Below are 20,380 nucleotides of genomic sequence, written 5' to 3' on the forward strand. Positions count from 1 at the left end.
AACAGTGTTTAAAAAAATCATCTTTTTTGGTGTTAGTTAGGCCTATGTGAAATAAATAAAGTAATGAAGTTATAAACCACTTTAATTTACAATAAATAAGAGCTTTATGTAATAATTTTTGTCTTGATTTATCCACTTAAAATCCACGGACCCTGTACAGTGTCCAGAATGACATCGTCATGTAAATACTTTCAATTTTAAATGTCTGTGGAGGAGCTATGATGTCATATGTGGTACCATTTGAAAGCTTATGCCTGGTTCAGACTACAAGATATTTTTGTATGTTACGATATAGTTACTGTGTCAGATTTCGCGATTTTTACTCCTAAAATCTTGTCGTGTCCTGGACTAGAAACATGTCAGACTGTACGTTGCTACTCGACCAATCATCGCTTGTTGTCACACACGACGTGTGTGATGTCATTGACTTAGCAGCATTAGAGCGTAAACAAACGATGTCTGAAGCAGTGTTTTTGGCTGTTTTATGTTTAGAAAAGCTCAAAAATAGAAAGAAAACCCAACAAAGAACATGTTCCTGGCTTGCTGGAAGAGGACATTATGGGCTGTCAATCCTCCAAAGAGAACTTGAGGTAAAATATTGTTCTTTTTATATTAAATATTTAGTTATTAGCCAGTAGTAAAAGCTTGCCACCACAAAGTATTTTTAAAACATATTTTAAGCTTACATTCCGTTACTCACCGGGTTCATGAAGGGCTTCCGCAATCGTTCGCCAGCATTTTTCTTATTTGGTTGTGGTAACTTAGTCCGTCGATGACACATCGTACAGGCAGGGATAACGTTACTGTTTGCCACAACTCCACGAACCTTTCCTCCATTTTATAATTCCAGTTAGCCGCTCTGTCATCTCTCATGCGTTTCGCCGTCCGTGTTTGAAAGCTGTGTACGAAAACTGTATGTGCTCCGGTTGGTCAGCGTCACACGTGACAGAACCCGTCGTGAAGGACCGCCAAAAAAAATTAAACATGCTAGTCTTTCTGTCATGACGTCGTGAACTATCGCAGACGCGGATTCGGTTGTTGTATACTATGACCAGGGTTGCCAACTCTCACGCATCTGGCGTGATTCTCACGCTTTCAGGCTCTGTCTCACGCTCTCACTCCGCCCAACTCAATCTCACGCCAAATTGCCAAACCTGCTTTTGATATTAAACAAAGCTATAAGCTTTAATTTTTTTAAATGTGTTTTAATGAAATTCAAACAATACATAGCGTTTTGGCGCTAATGTGGCATAATGTTAAAGCCAGAGGCGTTGAAAAGCGGAGTTGCATGCTCTCGTCTCCCTGCGGTGCGCGCTGATCACGTGGCCCATGAGCGCTCAATACTTCTAGCGCTGTGCCAATGAATTTAAATGGCTTAAGCGGATACACAACAGTTTCACCATATAGATGTTTGCTGCAAGTTTTGGTAAACAGTACAGCATAGTGTTTATTGATTATTAAGTCAGCCATATTTACAGGATCGTTTTATTATGGAGAGTGATAGAGATGCAACATTGTTAACATTAATGTTATTCTTGTATTTAGCCCTCAGGTATTCCTTACTAATAGGTCACACTCATACTCATTAAATTATATTTATTGAATATTTTGAGGAGATCTTTTGGTACTAAATACTATTTGTGCAACAATTATTTTCAATAAATGACCACTTAAAATATTTTTCTTCTAATATTTGTATTTCTTCTAAAATTTATATTACAATTAGTGTAGTAATTAATATTAAAATGGAGAATTCCAATTCAAAGAGGCAAATTAGAGTCATTTTGTGGCAAAAAAATATTAATGTTTATTTGTAATGCCATTAGGTGCCTTATGGCTCTTTAATAAATATACATGTATCTAATCTAGTTGCTCAAAAATATATTGCAGTCTTTGCATTCTAATAAATATTTAGATATGATGATCAAACACTAGATTTCTTTAAATGTGAAATGTCAAAACTTAAATAACTTGCATCCTAATCTTTTTAATGAATAATGATATAAGCAGTCACAAGTGAATATTAAGGAATGGCACATATAATTTGACCCAAGAAATCTTTAAACTAGTGCCAAAACAAACATATTATTATGTACAGTATATATACTAGATATAAACTGATACTGAATCAAGATCAAAAGCATTACCCCCCCCCCCCCCCCCCCGGCCCCCAAAAAATCTCACTCCAACCTGAACTTAAAAGTTGGCAACCCTGTATGACACACTATACGAGATGAAACGATCGATTCTTGCGTCCTGACGAATCCCAGGACACCTTACGTCAAACAGATCTTGCCATATTCGGGCTAATATCGTGTAGTCTGAACCAGGCATTAGAGTCTCTAATTTCTGGAAATATGCATCACTTTGACAAACAGTCTGCAGTGTCCTAGAGCTCACAGGGCCTGAGTTACACACTTTGAAAACTGAATTTATAAAAAAATTAAAAAAGCGCCTTTCAATTTTTGGGGGTGTTATTACAGCTTAGACAAAATATACTTACATGTTCATCAATTTTAGCAGTGTTTTATGTAACGTCAAAGGGTTTCCTGTAAAATGACACCAACATTTTGAATTTAGACCACTGTATGTGTGTATGGGAAGCTTTTCGGTACCAGATCTTAAGCGGTTATGTAAAATAAAACTCCATGATATTTATTAAAATTCTCAATTCAGTGGAGCTTATACACCAATCAGGCATAAGATTGTGACCACTGACAGGTGAAGTTAAAGGGGGGGGGGTGAAACACTCAGTTTAAGTCATTCTCATGTCAATCTTGAGTACCTATAGAGTAGTATTGCATCCTTCATATCTCCGAAAAGTCTTTAGTTTTATCATATTTATAAAAGAAATATGGGCTGTACCGAGTCTTTCCGGAAAAAAACGAGCGCCTGGAGGCGTATCGTGTGGGCGGAGCTAAAGAATGACAAGCGCGCAAAGCGGTGACGTCCTCAAGCGTGGAGAAACCCAATGGCTCTGTCAGCTAATACAGATAATGATCCACAATCAAATCTGAGGCTGAAATAAATTGAACAGGAGAAACGGCAACATCAGGATGTCCGTCTCTGTGGTATGTACTGTATTTAGGGGCCTTTGTGTGCAGTTTATGAGGACATGATTCGGTTTATGGACTATTGTATGTGACTAGACCAGAGGTAGCAAGCAAAACGGTTTTGCACGTCAGAGTCAGTGTAACAGAACAACAATGGAGTAACCGTTAGCGCATTTGAATGACGAAGCACGCGATCGTATCGTTTACTGATGTTTACTCATGCGACGGTAGCCAATAGCAGAGACATTTGAAGTTGATTTACTCACCGGCATCTTCCAAAGCAGGACCGCTCTGTCAAAAACACACTTCTTTGGTATGATTTGGTGAAGTCCTGTGACAGCAGTGACCGTGGAAATCCACTGTGCGACGCGACTGAAGCGATGCCTTGAAGCTTCCCGTCATTTCTGCGTTCAAATCGGTTCAAATGCAGCACTGCCTTCCCGGAATGCTGTGCTGAAGCGTTGAAGTCGCTCGACGTCACCCATAGGAATAAAGTGGAGCGCGGCGCGTCAGTGTTTACTGACGACTGGATCTGCACCTCAGAGACTGTTTACAGCGTGCATTTCCTCTCTCTCCCAAAAAAAAAAAAAAAAAAAAAAAAAAAAAAAAAAAAAAAAAAAAAAAAAAAAAAAAAAAAAAAAAAAATTTCCTCTCTCTCCCTCTAGTCACGCGCGCGCGCACCCTACCGGGAGAAGAGCCCGTACGGCCCATACAAGGACCTTCCGCTCTATTTAACGTCAAGTAGACCCATACTCGAAAAAAACTCGCCGAAACTTGTGAGAAACCGGAAGGAGGTTTATTTCTAACACAGAAATACTCCATCAAACGTCCAACATTAGTTTTTGAAACTTTGTCTATGTTTAGGATGGGAATCCAAGTCTTTAAAGGTGTAAAAAGCTCAGTATGCATGAAACAGCATTTCACCCCCCCTTTAATAACACTGATGATCTCTTCATCACAGCACCCGTTAGTGGGTGGGACATATTAGGCACTAAGTGAACATTATTTCCTCAAAGTTGATGTGTTAGAAGCAGGAAAAATAGGCAAATGTAAGGATTTGAGCGAGTTTGACAATGGCCAAATTGTGATGGCTACACTCTAAAAATGGTTGGGTTAAAAACAACCCAATTGGCAACCCAGCGCTGGGTAAATATGGGACAGAACACATGCTGGGTTAAATTAACCCAGTGGCATTTTAACCCAGCAGGCTGGGCTGTTGAGAAAACCCAAAATGTTGTCAATTTTTTACGATTAATGAATTTGCTATTCTGGGTTATTCTTGCTGAGTTGTTCTTAAAATTTCTCCTGTGCATTAGCCTACTGTAAAACTAGACAATCATGAAAGAACAAATGAAGAATGCATGTTTAGACTGTTAAAACAATCATTTTTATTGCTTGACAAATGGTACAATACACAAATGTGTTAAAATTGGCCACAATGACAGCTATACAAACCTAATATATTCTGTCAATTTATTCACGTTTAAATCAAACTTTTATTTTGACGGGTTGCCATGACTTTTGAGTGTCTGTGTTCATGATATGACACGCGCCCCCGTCATTCACACAGAGACGTAAAACATGGAAGAGTAATATTTAAATAGTATTTAATATACACAGACACTGGTATATATTCGGCTACAGTCTAGAGCCCTGCGTGACGCGACTGAACGCAGCTGAGGGACCGAATATAGTCTATTTGTGAGTCGATGTTATACAGATACTATCGTCACATTTTTTAAATTTCAGTATGTACTTAGTACCGAAGTACCGGTAATTGTGACATCCCTACATAAAACCATGTTTTAATTTTTGTAAGGGGATCATTGTTCCATGTAATCACAGACTGTAATAATATCGTCTCACATGCCTACCTAAACTAACACGAGTCAGTTACATTGCATCGGATTCTGAGGTAAAACTTTTGTTGTCTTAATGTCATGTAATCTTAAGAATTGTTGCCACGAAGAAGAAAAAAAAAACTATAATTATGCTAATTAAAATTATTATTAATGAAAATATATGAACTTAACTTAAAACATCTGCAACCAGTGGCTGTGTCTTTTGCATTGTCCTTTCAAAATGACAGTTTGGGAGCGAATTTAAACGAAACGAAAGGCGGGAAGCACGTGAAACAACCAAGCGCTGGGTAGAATCAACCAAGCATTGCGACCCAGCAGGTTTAACCCAACGACTGGAAATTTGAAACTACCCAATGGTGTTTAAAATGTGATCAAATAAACCAACAAAAATTACCCAACAGTCTTAACCCAGCATTTTGGGTTAAAAAAGCCAGCATTATTAAGAGTGTAGACAACTGGGTCAGATCATCTCCAAAACTGCAGCTCTTGTGGGGTGTTACCGGTCTGCAGTGGTCAGTGTCTATCAAAAGTTGTCCAAGGAAGGAACAGTGCTGAACCGGCAACTGAGTCATGGGTGGCCAAGGCTCATTAATGCTTGTGGGGAGCGAAGGCTGGCCTGTGTGGTCCGATCAAACAGATGAGCTACCGTAGCACAAATTGCTCAATAAAGTTAATGCTGGTTCTAATAGAAAGTTGTCAGAATAGAGTGTATCACAGTTTGTTGTGTATGGGTCTGCATAGCCGCAGACCCATCAGGGTGCCCATGGTGACTCTTGTCCACCACCAAAAGCACCAACATGTTCAGAACTGGACCACAGAGCAATGGAAGAAGATGGCCTAGTCTGATGAATCACGTTTTCTTTTACATTACGTGGATGGCCATGTGAATGTGCGTCACTTACCTGGGGAACACATGGCACCAGGGTGCACTATTGGAAGAAGGCAAGCAAGCAGAGGCAGTGTGGTGCTTTGGGCAATGTTCTGCTGGGAAACCTTGGGTCCTGCCATCCATTTGGATGTTACTTTGACACATACCACCAACCTAAGCATTGTTCGAGACCATGTACACCCTTTCATGAAAACAATGTTCTCTGGTGGATATGGCCTCTTTCACCAGGATAATGCACACTGCCACAAAGCAAAAATGGTACAGGAATGGTTTGAGGAGAATACAGTGAGGTGTTGAGGTGCTTACTGGGAAAAAAAGATTTTATATATTAATATTTTCACAGTCTGGGGTTTATATGATAGTGTGGAAAAACGGATCAATTCACTCCGCAAGGCAACATTATGCCTGCCTTAGATTTCAAATCAGACCTGCACTCCTCCCTCTTTGTCCCGTTCCCCCACCCTTTGTTCCTTTCTCAGCCTTACTCTCTGGAAGGAAATGAGGTGAAAAGTTGGCTTTAATGGAATAAATGTCTACAGTGAGCTCATACCGGTTCTGTGCCATGTGCGCACGGGGGGTCACAGTGTATTAACCCCCTCTGGTATTCACTTTGACTAAAGATTGAGAAAAAAAAAAATACTGCAGTGGTCCTCACGGATCATCGCTGCTGCTGCACTCACCTGAACCATGTTGTTGGCAAAGGAGCTAAAGTTGCTGTTTCTTCTAGGTTGTTGCTGTTTCTCTTGCCTCATAGGTTCCTGCAGTGTGGAACGGTTGAAAGGGTAAATGGACTCAAAGGCGAGCACGTCTTCTCAAGAACTCAGATGTGTTTTTTGTTTTTGTGCTTTGATGTTTCTCTTTGTATGTGCCATTGCCCTCCTTTGATTGTTCCCTCTCTACTTTCCTGGATGTACACAAGCTGATGTGTCACATTAGTTTCAAACAAAACAATTGAAAACCTTTTGGAAATGGCTGGTGGCTCATCATATAGGACCTGGAAGATAAGGATGTGTAGACTTCTTGGATGTCTTCTGGACGTCTTTACATCCTTATCTTCAATTGCTTTATGGTACTTTTGATGCCTCATATAAATACACACTGGACAATGGTATTTGTGTGTGTGTGTTTGTGTGTGCATGTTGTTCGTTTTTGTTCACCAGCATCACATGTTCGCTTGTTCAAGAGCATATTTGGAGTCTGTTTGTAAAAAGGATTTGGACCCTGATTCAAGATTTTTTCCAGATTGGGCACCAGCTTCAGTGGAAAAGGAATATTTTTCAAGATACTTTTCTTGTCTAAATGTCTGTTTCTCTTACGCTCATAGGCATTGCCAGGCCATATTTAGGACTTCAACTGCCATCTTTCATCTGAGCCCCATCAAAATTCAGCATTTAAAAATTATATACACTATATATTTGGGACGCCTGTCTTTACTGTCTTTATATCATTTACAGCTAAATGAAATGCCAAGACCGTCGTATCACAAAATTGATACAATTCAACTACAACTCTTTATACTTAGTGAAGGCGAGATAAGCGGAATCGCGCTGAATGACACACAACAAAAGCACTCTCTCGCGTGCGCGCGCTCTCTCTCGCACGCGTGATCAGTTCTCCTTGCTCCTGAATAGTCAAATACACTCGCACACTAATGTCAAAATGTCCATCGGATGAACACTGTTGGTTATGGCTTAAGTGTACGTAAACAGGTGGGTAATTAACTTAATATGTGTCACAAATATTACATCCATGCATTCAGCAGCCCAATTAAATACCTGTCTGTCATTAATGTTTATCAAACAACTACAGATGTTAAATAAATGTATACATATTAAATAAATATATATTAGTATCTGATTAAATTTTTTTCTTTTTATTTACTATTGTTTTTGTAATTTGTTTAGGGTTTATTTTTTTATAAAAAAAAAAAAAAAAAAAAAAAATATATATATATATATATATATATATATATATATATATATATATATATATATATATATATATATATATATATATATATATATATATATATATATATATATATATATATATTGTGGGCAATGAAACTGCTGAGCGGCTAGTAACTTTGGAAAACCACTAGCCATAGTGGCTGGTGAGCAAAGTTAATAAGCCCTTTTTAGGAGTATGTTTATGGGATTTTTTTTTTAGCCTAGAAATCTAGATGCACCCTAGTAGCAGCAAATCTGATCTGTCGCAAGTATCGTCTAGAAACTCTCAATACCTTCTGAGCTGTAAAAACCAAACTCTGGTCAGGCCAATCACATCGTGTATAGAGTCGGTGGGCGGGGCTTAACATGATGACGGCAGAGTTGCGCTTGAGTGCTACTAGTAAACACAGAAGTTTGTCTTTTGAATCGGCTTTGGCCGCAACTTTGGAAGACTTGGAGTTAAGCTTTACTCTGAGAAAAGAACAAAGAACGGCAACTGAAGTCATTCTTAAAAAGGGAAGATGTGTTCGGAGTTTTGCCGATCGGATACGGCGAAAGTTTAATCTATCAACTAGCTCTGTTTCACCTTTGTTGCTCTGGTTTGTTGTGGCTCTATCCAATTTTGTGCAGAGGGAGTTTGAAAGACAACCGTTTATCCACCCCTCTGATTGAGCCCTGCCAATGGTGAGTTTCCAGACCAAACATCTTGATGTGGGTCTGGCTTGTCAGGCAATTTTTTTTTTTTAAATTCTTCTAGAAATGCATTTGTAAGGTCAGGCACTGATGTTGGATGAGAAGGCCTGGTTCTCAGTATCCACTCTAATTCATGCCAAAGGTGTTCTATCGAGTTGAGGTGCAGGCCAGTCAAACTCGCTCCTCCATGTCTTTATGGACCTTGCTTTGAGCACTGGTGTGCAGTCATGTTGGAACAGGAAGGGGCCATCCCCAAACTGTTCCCACAGACTTCTGTGCACTGTGCACCTCAGCATGCACTGAGCATGCACTTTGCTCTGTGATTTTTACGTGGCCTACCACTTCGTGGCTGAACAGCTTAATTCAGTGATTGGAAGGGGTGTTCCAATACTTATACAGTGTATATAATAAAATAAAGTTTGAATTGGTTGCGATCCAAACTTGCAACCAATCATGTTTTAAGGGAACTAGGTAGAATGGCAGTAAATAGTTAATCATTTTAACACTTAATAAAGTACCTAACACTGTCTGCACAAAAGTATGGCTCGCTGATCATTTCTATGTGCGCTGGTTTTACTGAGAAATAACCTGATATTTAAGAATTATACAGTGAAATGGAGGCTGCTATTGCTCTCCTTTTGCACTGTCCTGCAATTTCCTTTTTGATGACATACTTGAGTATTTTATTAAGCGTTAAAGTGAGGCACAATATACTGCCATTGTATTAAATTCACCCAATCAGATATTCAATAAATTATATTATTTTCTTCTGCAGAAGAAAGAAAATCATACCGGTTTGAAAAGACCGTATCTTTCATTCTGTGTTAGTTCTAAAACATATGTACATACATATAGTGTCCTCATAAATAATAAATACAATTGCTTTTTTTGCCTCTCCCTATAACAAACCAAAAACCTTGATGCCTTAAATATTGTTACACTGAATAGATGTTTTGCCCAATCGGATACATGTCCCTCCCCATACTAACATTTGCAACAAATTAGCAAGTAGCATACCATGGTTCACTGCTGTGATATTTACTAACATTCAAAAGTTAGGTCAGTAAGGTTTATTTAATTTATTTATTTGATCTCAAATACAGTAAAAATAGTAATATTATGACATATTTGTATTATTTAAAATGACTGTTTTCTATTTTCATATATTTTAAATTTTAATTAATTTCTGTAATGGCAAAGCTGAATTTTCAGCATCATACTCTTGTCTTCAGTGTCACTGGATCCTTCATAATATTTCTAAAATATGCTCATTTGGTGTTTAACAGAGAGTTTTAATTGTTATCAATGTTGAAAACAGTTATACTGTTTATTATTGTTGATGAATAGAAAGCTCAAAAGAAAAGCATTTATTTGAATTTTTTTTATTTATTTGAATCTTTTGTTACATTATACTATTACAGTATATTAATATACAGTGTGTGTGTATATATATATATATATATATATATATATATATATATATATATATATATATATATATATATATATAGTCCTTCGATTTTTTGCAGCGCCTGCTCTCCTTCTCTTTATTGAATTCCCACTCAGGATCAACTCAACTAGATAAGATCTCGTCCCAACTTGCTCTTCTCAGACATATCACAATCACTTACTAACACACACACACACACACACACAAACACACACACTCACACACACACACACACACACACACACACACACACACACACACACACACACACACACACACACACACACACACACACACACACACACACACACACACACACACACACACACACACACACACACACACACACACACACACACACACACACACACACACCAATCACACCTCAAGCCACCTCTCATCCTTTTTGCCAGAGCATTCAGCCAAACTCCAGCAGGCTCTCTGATAAAGCACACCATCAGGACTGTTATCCAGAAAAGTGTGATATATTAGACCACAATGCTGCAAAGAACAATGTCAGTCTCTAATAAAATAAATATTATGCTTGATTACTCTTCAGAATGTTGCGAGTCGCCAACAAGTCGCCCATATGTCCTATATATTTTCTCCCATTCATCATATAGATTGTGGTCATTCATCATCAACACCAGCTTTGTTTTTAGAAGAGTGTTAGAGCCGTTCACCGTTCGGGGTGGCCATATTGCAATTCCCTAACCAGCAGAGGGTATCTCTGACTGACAAACCATGGCTGTGTCCATTATCACATACTCTTTAGTACTTATTTTGAATACTTACTTTGAATCACAACTGCTAATAAAGTATATAGTTCTATATAGTATTTGTATGTGTAGTATGAATGTAATCTAGACATACTACATTCACCATGTTGTCATTATCATGTGACCTACCAGTGACAGTAACGTTGCTTCACTGCCATTCACAAATCCTCTCCCCTGGACTCATGGAATAGTAAAGTGTCCATTGTATGCACACTTCAGAATCTCGCTGGGTACATCTGGGTACTTTTTGCATACTCTTACATATACATAACATAAGCATTGAGTCGTAATTAAGATTTAGATTTTTAAGTGTTAGACAGTATTCTAGGTTACTACATGCAGAGTTTTTTTTCTCTGAAAATTAGAAAAAAAAACTCTTTTTTTCAGAACTAAGTAGTAGGAAATTACTAGTCATCAATTTTTTTTATATCAGCTAGGTATGCCATTAATCTTCTGAATTTTTTTTTCAGGTTGTGAAGAACTAGAGCTGAGTATCATCAGCATAACAGTGAAAACAATCACTGTTGTGATCCGGCCATGCTTCCTAATGATATCTCCCAAGATGAGCATGTAGAGGGTGAAAAGCAACGGTCCTAGTACTGAGACTTACGGTATACTCCATACTAAACTTGTGTTAGGTATGTCATCTCTTCATTTACTAATACAAACTGATAACGGTCTGAAAAATGTGATTTAAACCTTGATAATGCATTTCCACTAATGCCAACATCAAGTATATTCAAAAGAACATTGTGGTCAGTGGTATCAAATGCAGCACTAAGATCTAGTAACACTAATAAAGCGATACAACCACGATCGGATGATAATATAAAATTATTTATAACTCTAATGAGAGCATTTTCATTACTATGACTACCATTTCTTTCAATGTACTCAATGTGCATTCAATGTACAATTTCTGAAAGTGCCAAAGAAAAATCCCCGCTGTTACAGATTAGTATGATATCTGTTGTTTCATAGGGAGGAATAGGATTAGCCAACTTGATTTGGTTAACCTCTCCAATCTGATTGGTTAACCTCTTGTTTTCACTTGGAAAAGTGTAGCTGAAGCCACAACCTTGATTCTTTAACCTCTATGAAAATATCAATGGAACATGATCACCTCAGAGCAAATCTGTGGATGCACTGATCAGCTGTCAGCCTGGAGTGGAACACCCGTTAGATCATTATGAGCGTGTTTCTAACGAAACTGACATCCGGCATGTGGCTGACACATTGATGAATGAGCGTTAGACCCGGGAAATGTAGCCGCCTTGACACAACAGAAAAAGACAAAGTCAAACACAAAGTGACTTGCAGTAAATCCATCCAGCAATTGCATCGGGACAAATGCAACGCATAGTTGTAATCAAACAAAATCATATGTGTTAGGATAAAGATTCTAATAACTAAGAGACTGACATACACTCTTAAAAATAAAGGTTCTTAAATGGTTCTTTGGCAGGGTGTACCCAATGGATAATTAAGTGTGCATGACAGTACTGCCCTTTTTTAATCAATAATCGAAGATCCTCAAGCCATACAATATGTTTATTAAATGAAGATAAGTCTGCACCTTGGATTCCATTCAGAATTGTCTCATGCTTTCTCTGTCTATCTCATGCTTGGCAAAGAAGCACAAATAAATCAATTAAAAAAGGCCCACATGAGACGAAGCAATCATTTCCTTTAAACCGTGTGAGTAAACTCAGCTAATAAGATTATTTTACGGTGCAGTGGCTATTGCTTTGTCTGCATGTGGAATTGAGCTTGGCTGGCCAGGTGTGTCTCTCTCTCCATGTATGTGAGGGGTGCTGAGGTCTGATCTGGTCTGGTCTGGCTCAGCTCCAGGTCCTTCTTTTTCACAGTAATTGATGCTGGCTGTGGCGAGCTGTCGTCTCAGCCCAGCCAAGCAAGAGAATTATTAGAAATGCAGTAATGCAGGTTGACAGATCTGTGAAATCAAGACTGTGCTGGTCACAGTTCAAAACTGCCATTAAAAGAGTTTATTGGCAAGAGTCTAGACAAGCTTGGAATAATAAAGCTCATTCTTTTGCAGCCAACCATACCAAGGGTTGACGGATGGGCATGTTTTTTTTGATGAGTTTGATGATAATTTTTACTTTGTTGATGAGCATTCCTAGTGATGGTCAGCATGCTTGCATTGACACCATGTGTGTGTACCAGTGCATTCCTCATCAGCATGGAAAAGCTGGTGTGTGTTCCTGCTGACTCTGCAAAGACTCACACTTGATCACTCCCATCAGCTCAATCAGCACAGCATCCATTTAGCTCACCCCTTCTGGGGATGAAAGAGGGAAAATCCAAGTCTAAAACTGATCTGGGTATCCCAGGCTGCTGGCTGGAGAAATAACAAAGCTGATTATTCTGAGGTAAATATGTCTGTCCACAGCATTCTGCCTTCTGGGCAAAGCCAGGGATGGTAATTGGAAAGAAGGGCAGTTATACTCTAAGCTGAGAAATGAGACAATATGATGTCTTTTTTCTCTCCCATTGATTATTGAGACTGACTATGTCTCTGTCTGTCAGTTTTTCCTTAAGGCTGTAAGTAACATGTTATTTCTTCTGCTAGTAACACATTATTTCTCTGCTTTTTGCTTCTTCTGCACTTTTTCCTGTACTTTCGCTGGTATATCCAAGAAGCACTTCAGGCTTGTTTATATTTGGTATTAAGATCGGTCTCTTGTGATCTGACTACATGTGATGAGGTGAGCCTCATTGGTTCTTCTTAAATGCCTCTTACTCGTGATTGGACATTAAGTGGAAGGTCTTTGATTTAACGAATGGAAATGCCTTTGGCAAAGTGGGGTTTTGGTATCAGCAGTTTTTGCATTTAATGCAGAGTAATCACAAAATGATTAATAATTAAAATTAAACATGAAGAAAATTAAGAACATAGAAAGATATTTTTATTAACTGTATTCTAATTTGTCTGATTCGTCAGTCAATCTCTAAAGAAATAAAGTTGTGCTGGACAAATAATCCTCAGATATGCTTGCTCTTATCTTGAAATCACTACAGTACTACGTAAAGTGAGTGTTTATATTCTAACTATTTTAGGCTGAGCGGGACGACAACCATCGCAAAGTAGCACAGTATCTACATGAATCTACACCGCTATAAACAGATAGAAGTATATCCGGCGACAATGTTGTACTGCAAGACGCATGTACTTTTATTAATTAACCGCTAGAGCAATTTAAAAGTTACCTTTAACTGAGTGATTAAATAAATCACCCATAAAGACATTTCATTTGTTTGGTTCCTGAATTGTTAATCAGCAGAATGATTCACTTGAAAACAGTCAGTTCATTTGTTCTTAAATCACAGAGGTCTTGACTCAGTGGTTATTAAAAATCTAAAATTTGCCCATTGGCCTCTGTCCATCTGTCCATCTCTCTCCCATATACTCATTGGCTGCTTCACTCTGTCTCCTCTCCCCCATAAACTGGACTAAAAATAAAATTAATTTCAACTAAAAATAAATGGGGGGGGATGCTGTTTCTTGCATACTGAGCTTTTTACACTGTTAAAGACTTGGATTCCTATCCTAAACATAGACAAAGTTTCAAAAACTAAGTTGGACGTTTGATGGAGTATTTCTGTGTTAAAAATACTCCTTCCGGTTTCTCACAAGTTTCGGAGAGTTTTTTTGAGTATGGGTCCGCTTGATGTTGCGGAAGGTCCTTGTATGGGCCGTACGGGCTCTTCTCCCGGAAGGGTGCGCGCGTGCGTTACTAGAGGGAAAGAGCAAATGCACGCCCATAAACACTGCTCTCAGGTTCAGATCCAGTCGTCCGTGCAACACTTCTGTAGCGCCGCACTCCACTTTATTCCTCTGGGTGATGTCAAGCGACTTCAGCGCTTCAGCACAGCATTCTGGATCATATATGTATTAGGTGAATCAGATTGATAGCTATGGTTTATTTAGGGTAGCGTTTTCTCCTCCACGCTTGATGACGTCACCGCTTTGTGTGCGTTCGTCATTCTTTAGCTCCGCCCACTCGATACGCCTCCAGCCACTCGTTTTTTTCCGGAAAGACTCGGTACAGCCTATCTTTCTTTTATAAATATAATAAAACTAAAGACTTTTCGGAGATATGAAGGATGCAATAGGTACTCAAGATTGATATAAGATTGAGTGTTTCACCCCCCCCCCCCTTAATGCAGAGCACACATAGGCCCTATTTAAAAAATATATTTTTATTAAAAAAAAAAAAAAAAAAAAAAAACTTTTTATTGCAAGTCACTTTAATGCATGTACATAAAGAAATTATTTATGGATTTATGCTGATCTTGTTTAAGGATTTATGCACATATTGTCCAAAACTTACTATGCCTAGGACATTTCCAGGCTTTTGGAGGGCAAAGTCCCTCATTACATCAGTGTGTTACTGATGTGTTGATTTAGCACGCTATAAAAAGATTTCTGAGTAAGCTTAATTCATTCATTGATAGTCGTTCATCTCCATGAGCAATGCCAGTGAAGAGAATTTCCACAAACAGTACATTTAATTTGTGATCAGTTATTTGCATTACAATATTATGTTACTCCCTAAAAAAGTATCTAATTTAGTAACTTTTTATGGAAAGTAATGCGCTACATTACTTTTGCTTTACTTTTTTCTCCCCTGGCCTGTTTTTCTTTTTTTTTTTCAGGAGCTCCGTTAAAAAAGTTATATTTTTGACTGATGTAAATGCCCTTTCACACCAAAAGGGAAATAAATGAGCCTCAGGCAAGAAATGCAAATCCATGCCTGCATAGTAGAGGGCGCAGTTAAAAACAAAACGTTCAGCTGCCATCCTGGATTTGACTAAGAATAGGATGCAGTTCAACATGCTTATATTTAATTATTGCAGGTTTGAGTAATATTCTAAGATTGCATTTCCCTGTTTTTATTCATTTTAAGTAATATTGAATCTGTTTTTGTTGTTGTTGTTGTTGCACGTGAGATGATCAAATGGCTGCTCGCATTTATTTTAAAACTACAATAACCATCGTGTTTACCGCGCACACACCGCCTCTGCCCTTATTAACAATTTCTCTAAACATGAGGACAGGAAAGCTGTCAGTCAATAAATTGGAAAACAAACTTATTTGAAAAAGTAACAGATATTTTTTTTAAATTGAAAAGAAGTCAGTTACTTTACAAGTTACTTGAAAAAAGTAATCTGATTACACAACTTTAGTTACTTGTAATGCGTTACCCCCAACAATGTTATATTGACCAACGACTTGCTGACCTCCAGCTGTAAAATATATATATATATATTTTTTATGTGAACCTCAGGCCAGTAATGATAAAGTAACACACACGCACACGCACACGCACACGCACACGCACACGCACACGCACACGCACACACACACACACACACACACACACACACACACACACACACACACACACACACACACACACACACATATGCATAATTTAAGCCTCCCTACGGCTATGTTGCAAGGAAGATGGCCAGAGGTGACTTGTGAAAGATACATCATAGTCATAAAATGTGAATATTTCTTACAGTTTTACAGTATCAAACTTATATGATTAATTACAAGGAAATTCCAGCAAATGAGATGCATGGTTGTGCTGCTATAGTTAACAGAGTGAACCAATTTGATTGGTCCAGAGTGACAGTGCTTAACAGCTGCATGTCATAATTACCAAACCCAATGGGACTCCACCAACAAATTCATCATCAATTAAGTCAACCAGCAGTAATGTGATTTATATCATAGAGCAGCTCCGTCACTCTCATCCGAAAGCAAATCCATCTTCACACGGAGGAGAGGTAGCCTACACAAGAGCAAACAAATCAGGACTCCGTCAGCCTCCTCCCTTTTGTCTATGGAAACTTCTACACATAATTTGTTTTCAGCTTGACTGCCCCAGTTAGTGTCGAACAAGAGAGAGGGGGTGGAGAGAAGAAGAGGGGAAAGAGAGAGATAAAGGTTTGGAGGAAGGTTCGCAGGTTTTCAGCGGGTCGGGACAATGCCTCAGGAGACCCACAGCAGAAGGCCTGGGCTGAAATGAATGAGACTCGCCAGCAAGGAAAAAATGCAAAGAATTGTGGATCTTCGGCGATCGCTGATGCAAAAGAGTTTTCCCGAGAGACACCACACACTCTAGGAACACACCAGGAAACTGTGTCCCGCAACATCATCTCTCTTTTGATGTTCCGCAGCCACGGAAACTGTAATCATTTGCCAGTCTAATTGAGGAAGGTGGAAGAACTAATGTGCTCTGTCATGGAAAATTAAAATGGGCGGAGACCATTTTGGAGCTAATTTTTGTGGAGGTCTGAGAATGTGGCGTTGATTGATAATGCTAGAAATGTTGCTCTTCATTTAGATGTAATCAGGACATTCTTATCAGCCAAGATGAAAGAGCTCTATTCTCAGTCTCAACCCCATTTACACTGACGAACTGAGTGAGCTGCTCAATTTATCAGTACTGTACCACATCATTGTGAGCCACCGTCGGAACCGTGGGAATTTTTAACTGAAGGACATAATTGCAAATTAGCAAAAAGTCACGTCAGCATAAAATATTACCATCATATATATATATATATATATATATATATATATATATATATATATATATATATATATATATATATATATATATATATATATATATATATATATATATATATATATAATGGTATGACAAAGTTAGAATATTATATATATATATATATATATATATATATATATATATATATATATATTAAATATTATATATATTATATTATATTCTTATAACTTTGTCATACCATTCTTAAAGGGGTTCTCATAGGGTTTAATATGGAGTTGGCCCACCCTTTGCAGTATAATATATACACACACATTGATATGTATCCCTAACATTTCTCACATGTATGGATAATATTGTTTTGTTTTCATTATTTTGGTCAAATTTAATAGGATGGGTCTAAACAGTAAATTCTTTCTTTATTTAATATGTTTTTAAATAATGAAATTGATGTCATTAATGACTCCCCCTAATGTCGTTCCTCACCCGTAAGACCTCCGTTCAGCATCAAACTGCCAAACTGCTGAAATCACGTGACACTGGCGGCCCGAATCATTGATCGATTCACTGATTCATGAACCATTTGAATCTTTTTGAAGGAATACGGAAGAGAAGACAATGCTGAATAAAGTCGTAGTTTTTGATATTTTTGGACCAAAATGTATTTTCAATGCTTTAAGAGATTCTAATTCACCAACTGATGTCACATATGGACTACTTTGATGATGTTTTTATTCCCTTTCTGGACATGGACAGTAAAGTGTGCATACACTGCATATGCTCTGGGACTAAAATATAAAATATCTTAAACTGTGTTCTGAAGATGAGAGGAGGTCTTATGGGTGAGGAACAACATTAGGGTGAGTCATTAATGACATCAATTCATTTTTGGGTGAACTAACCCTTTAAGTTTAAAGATCTCTCTGTGAGCACTGATTTTGTATAGGCCCAGTCCAGTCACATCTTGCCTTAGGCATCAAGTAAGAACAGCCACTGGTGACCCCTTAAAAAATTGGATCCATGACATCCCATGGGAAGAGGGTGGGTGTGTGTGTCAAAGAGAAGCCCTCCCGTTTGCCCTGTGCCACACTCTCAGCACTCACTTGTGCAAAGCAAGCCAAAGTATTTCTCTCATGCTGTTCTTTCCAATAGAGTGCTCATGACATACCAGATCTCGCTCCTTGACCTATATATGTCACACAAGCAGATTGTTCCACACCCCCTGACGGTCACAATTAGAGAAGGACATCCAATACTCTACACATATTTGAAAATCTGGTATCAAGAGTTTACTGTAAAATAAGTCATGTCTTAATAAGATGCTCTGATCTCATTGTCTTAATTAGTAATCGTTCCTTAAATTGTGCATAGCTGCTGCATTATCATGACGTTTCACAAGGAAAAAATGCCACTAATTAATTCTGATTACACATGAGCAAACAGTATAAATCAATTCAAACGCTGATGTGAAACTCCAAACATTCATCATTACTTAGCTGCTCTCTCTCTTTTCACAGTGCTCAAACACAACCTTTCACCATCATTAAACTGACAAATTGCCTTTAGTGTTTAGTAGGTAAATTAACCACTGGGGAATTTGAATCTCCTGCTTGGCTGATGTCAAAGAGAGAGAAAACCTCACATACAGCAGAATTGTACAGCTCTGTGGGCTAAAAGTCAGCCTCGCTTACAATAGTGATTTAAGATTTTGGCACAGGGGTTGGGGACGATGTTAAAGGTGTAATCTGTTCTTGCTGTAACAGTGACCAGAAACCCCAAGAGTCAGACTCATATCTGAGAACATACATATAGAGGCCACTTTACAAGCATAAAGTGGTAGTGTAGTTATATGGTTGAATGGTGTTTGTTTATGACAGACTTATTGGTGGTCAGCCACCATTTTATGAGAATGTTTCTAGAAATCTACTCTCTTAGCCAATTGTTAAAACAGCAGGTCCTTGGTTTCAGTGAATTAAATGCAAGATATACCCATTCATTGTTCATTGTCATTGAAATATTTGTCTTGTTTTATGCATAAATCTACCAATATTTAGCGAAGTTTAAGCTCATAACAAGAAAACAAAAGAATTTGTCAGTTCTGTTTAAAAAAAGACTGATATACTTAATTACAATCATATGTTCTGCCCAGCTCACAGGGAACATATATATGAGCTCTTGTTAATAAGCGCCTATGAGAATACTGTAACAATACACAGACTCAGCTAGAACAAGCAGATAAATGTTAACAATGATATTTATTAAGCAGCAGTTTTGACCCAGAGCACTTGAATGAATCTTGAATGGACTAATCACAGTCTTTGTCTTTTGCAGTATATATGACAGCAGGAGTGGAGCGATGGATAACACACACCTCAGCTGCCGGTAGGATCTACAGTTGGGGAGTACATGGTGACAGGAAGTGATACACTGGGGCACAGAGGAACGAATGAGCAGGTCCATTCTCAGGTGAGTAGATTGCAGATATTTAGCCGTGTATTTGTATTGGAGACCAGACAATGATTGAGGCGGAAGTTTTTTATATAGGCTGCATCCGAAAACCTAAGCGGCCGACTTGTTGCCTCGCTGCCTTATCAGACACTGTGTTTGTAATGCAGAGTTTGTGCATGAATGCAACTGATTTTTGGACATTTTTAGGCAGTTTAACAGTTTATTGATGTACATCAAAATAGAGCGAGCTTTCGTTGTATAACATATTCCATTATAGGCAAGTTGTAGTTGAACCTAAGTGCAGCATTTATTAAATCCAGAATGTAAACAGGACTACGATGAACATAGACTTGACTTGGCATAGAATTGACAAGAAACAGAAACTCGCCAACAATGGTACAAGGAATCATACTCAACAAACTGCCAAGGCAAACATAGGCAAACATACCTAAAACCTACACTATCAATTAAGTGTTGTCAACAGTTTTTATCAGTTTTAGTTTCATAAACATGACAATATAACATCGCGACAACATGAAAAGTGGTTTTACTGTTATAAATAAATGATTTGTGAGCATTAGTGTAACATAAGGTTTTAGAATAAACACGAAACACACATGATCGCTGTCATGCGGTGAATCTGGCCAATCGTGGATCAGCTGTGTCGTCATCTGAGCTTGTGCATCCTCCT

The 20,380-nt window shown here is 38.1% G+C and overlaps 1 long non-coding RNA gene across 1 annotated transcript in view; it reads left to right on the forward strand.

The window, feature by feature from the left end:
- The first annotated feature begins 453 nt into the window (after window positions 1–453).
- The window catches only part of LOC137038908 (uncharacterized), a 131,721-nt gene continuing 111,794 nt past the window's right edge, over window positions 454–20,380 (forward strand). Inside the window, exons 1-3 of the long non-coding RNA XR_010897572.1 lie at window positions 454–590; window positions 11,146–11,313; window positions 19,573–19,707. This is a non-coding gene — a long non-coding RNA (uncharacterized lncRNA). The remainder of the gene's footprint in view (window positions 591–11,145; window positions 11,314–19,572; window positions 19,708–20,380) is intronic.

This window comes from Pseudorasbora parva, chromosome 13, assembly GCF_024679245.1.
Source record: "Pseudorasbora parva isolate DD20220531a chromosome 13, ASM2467924v1, whole genome shotgun sequence".
Classification (NCBI taxonomy): Eukaryota; Metazoa; Chordata; class Actinopteri; order Cypriniformes; family Gobionidae; genus Pseudorasbora; species Pseudorasbora parva.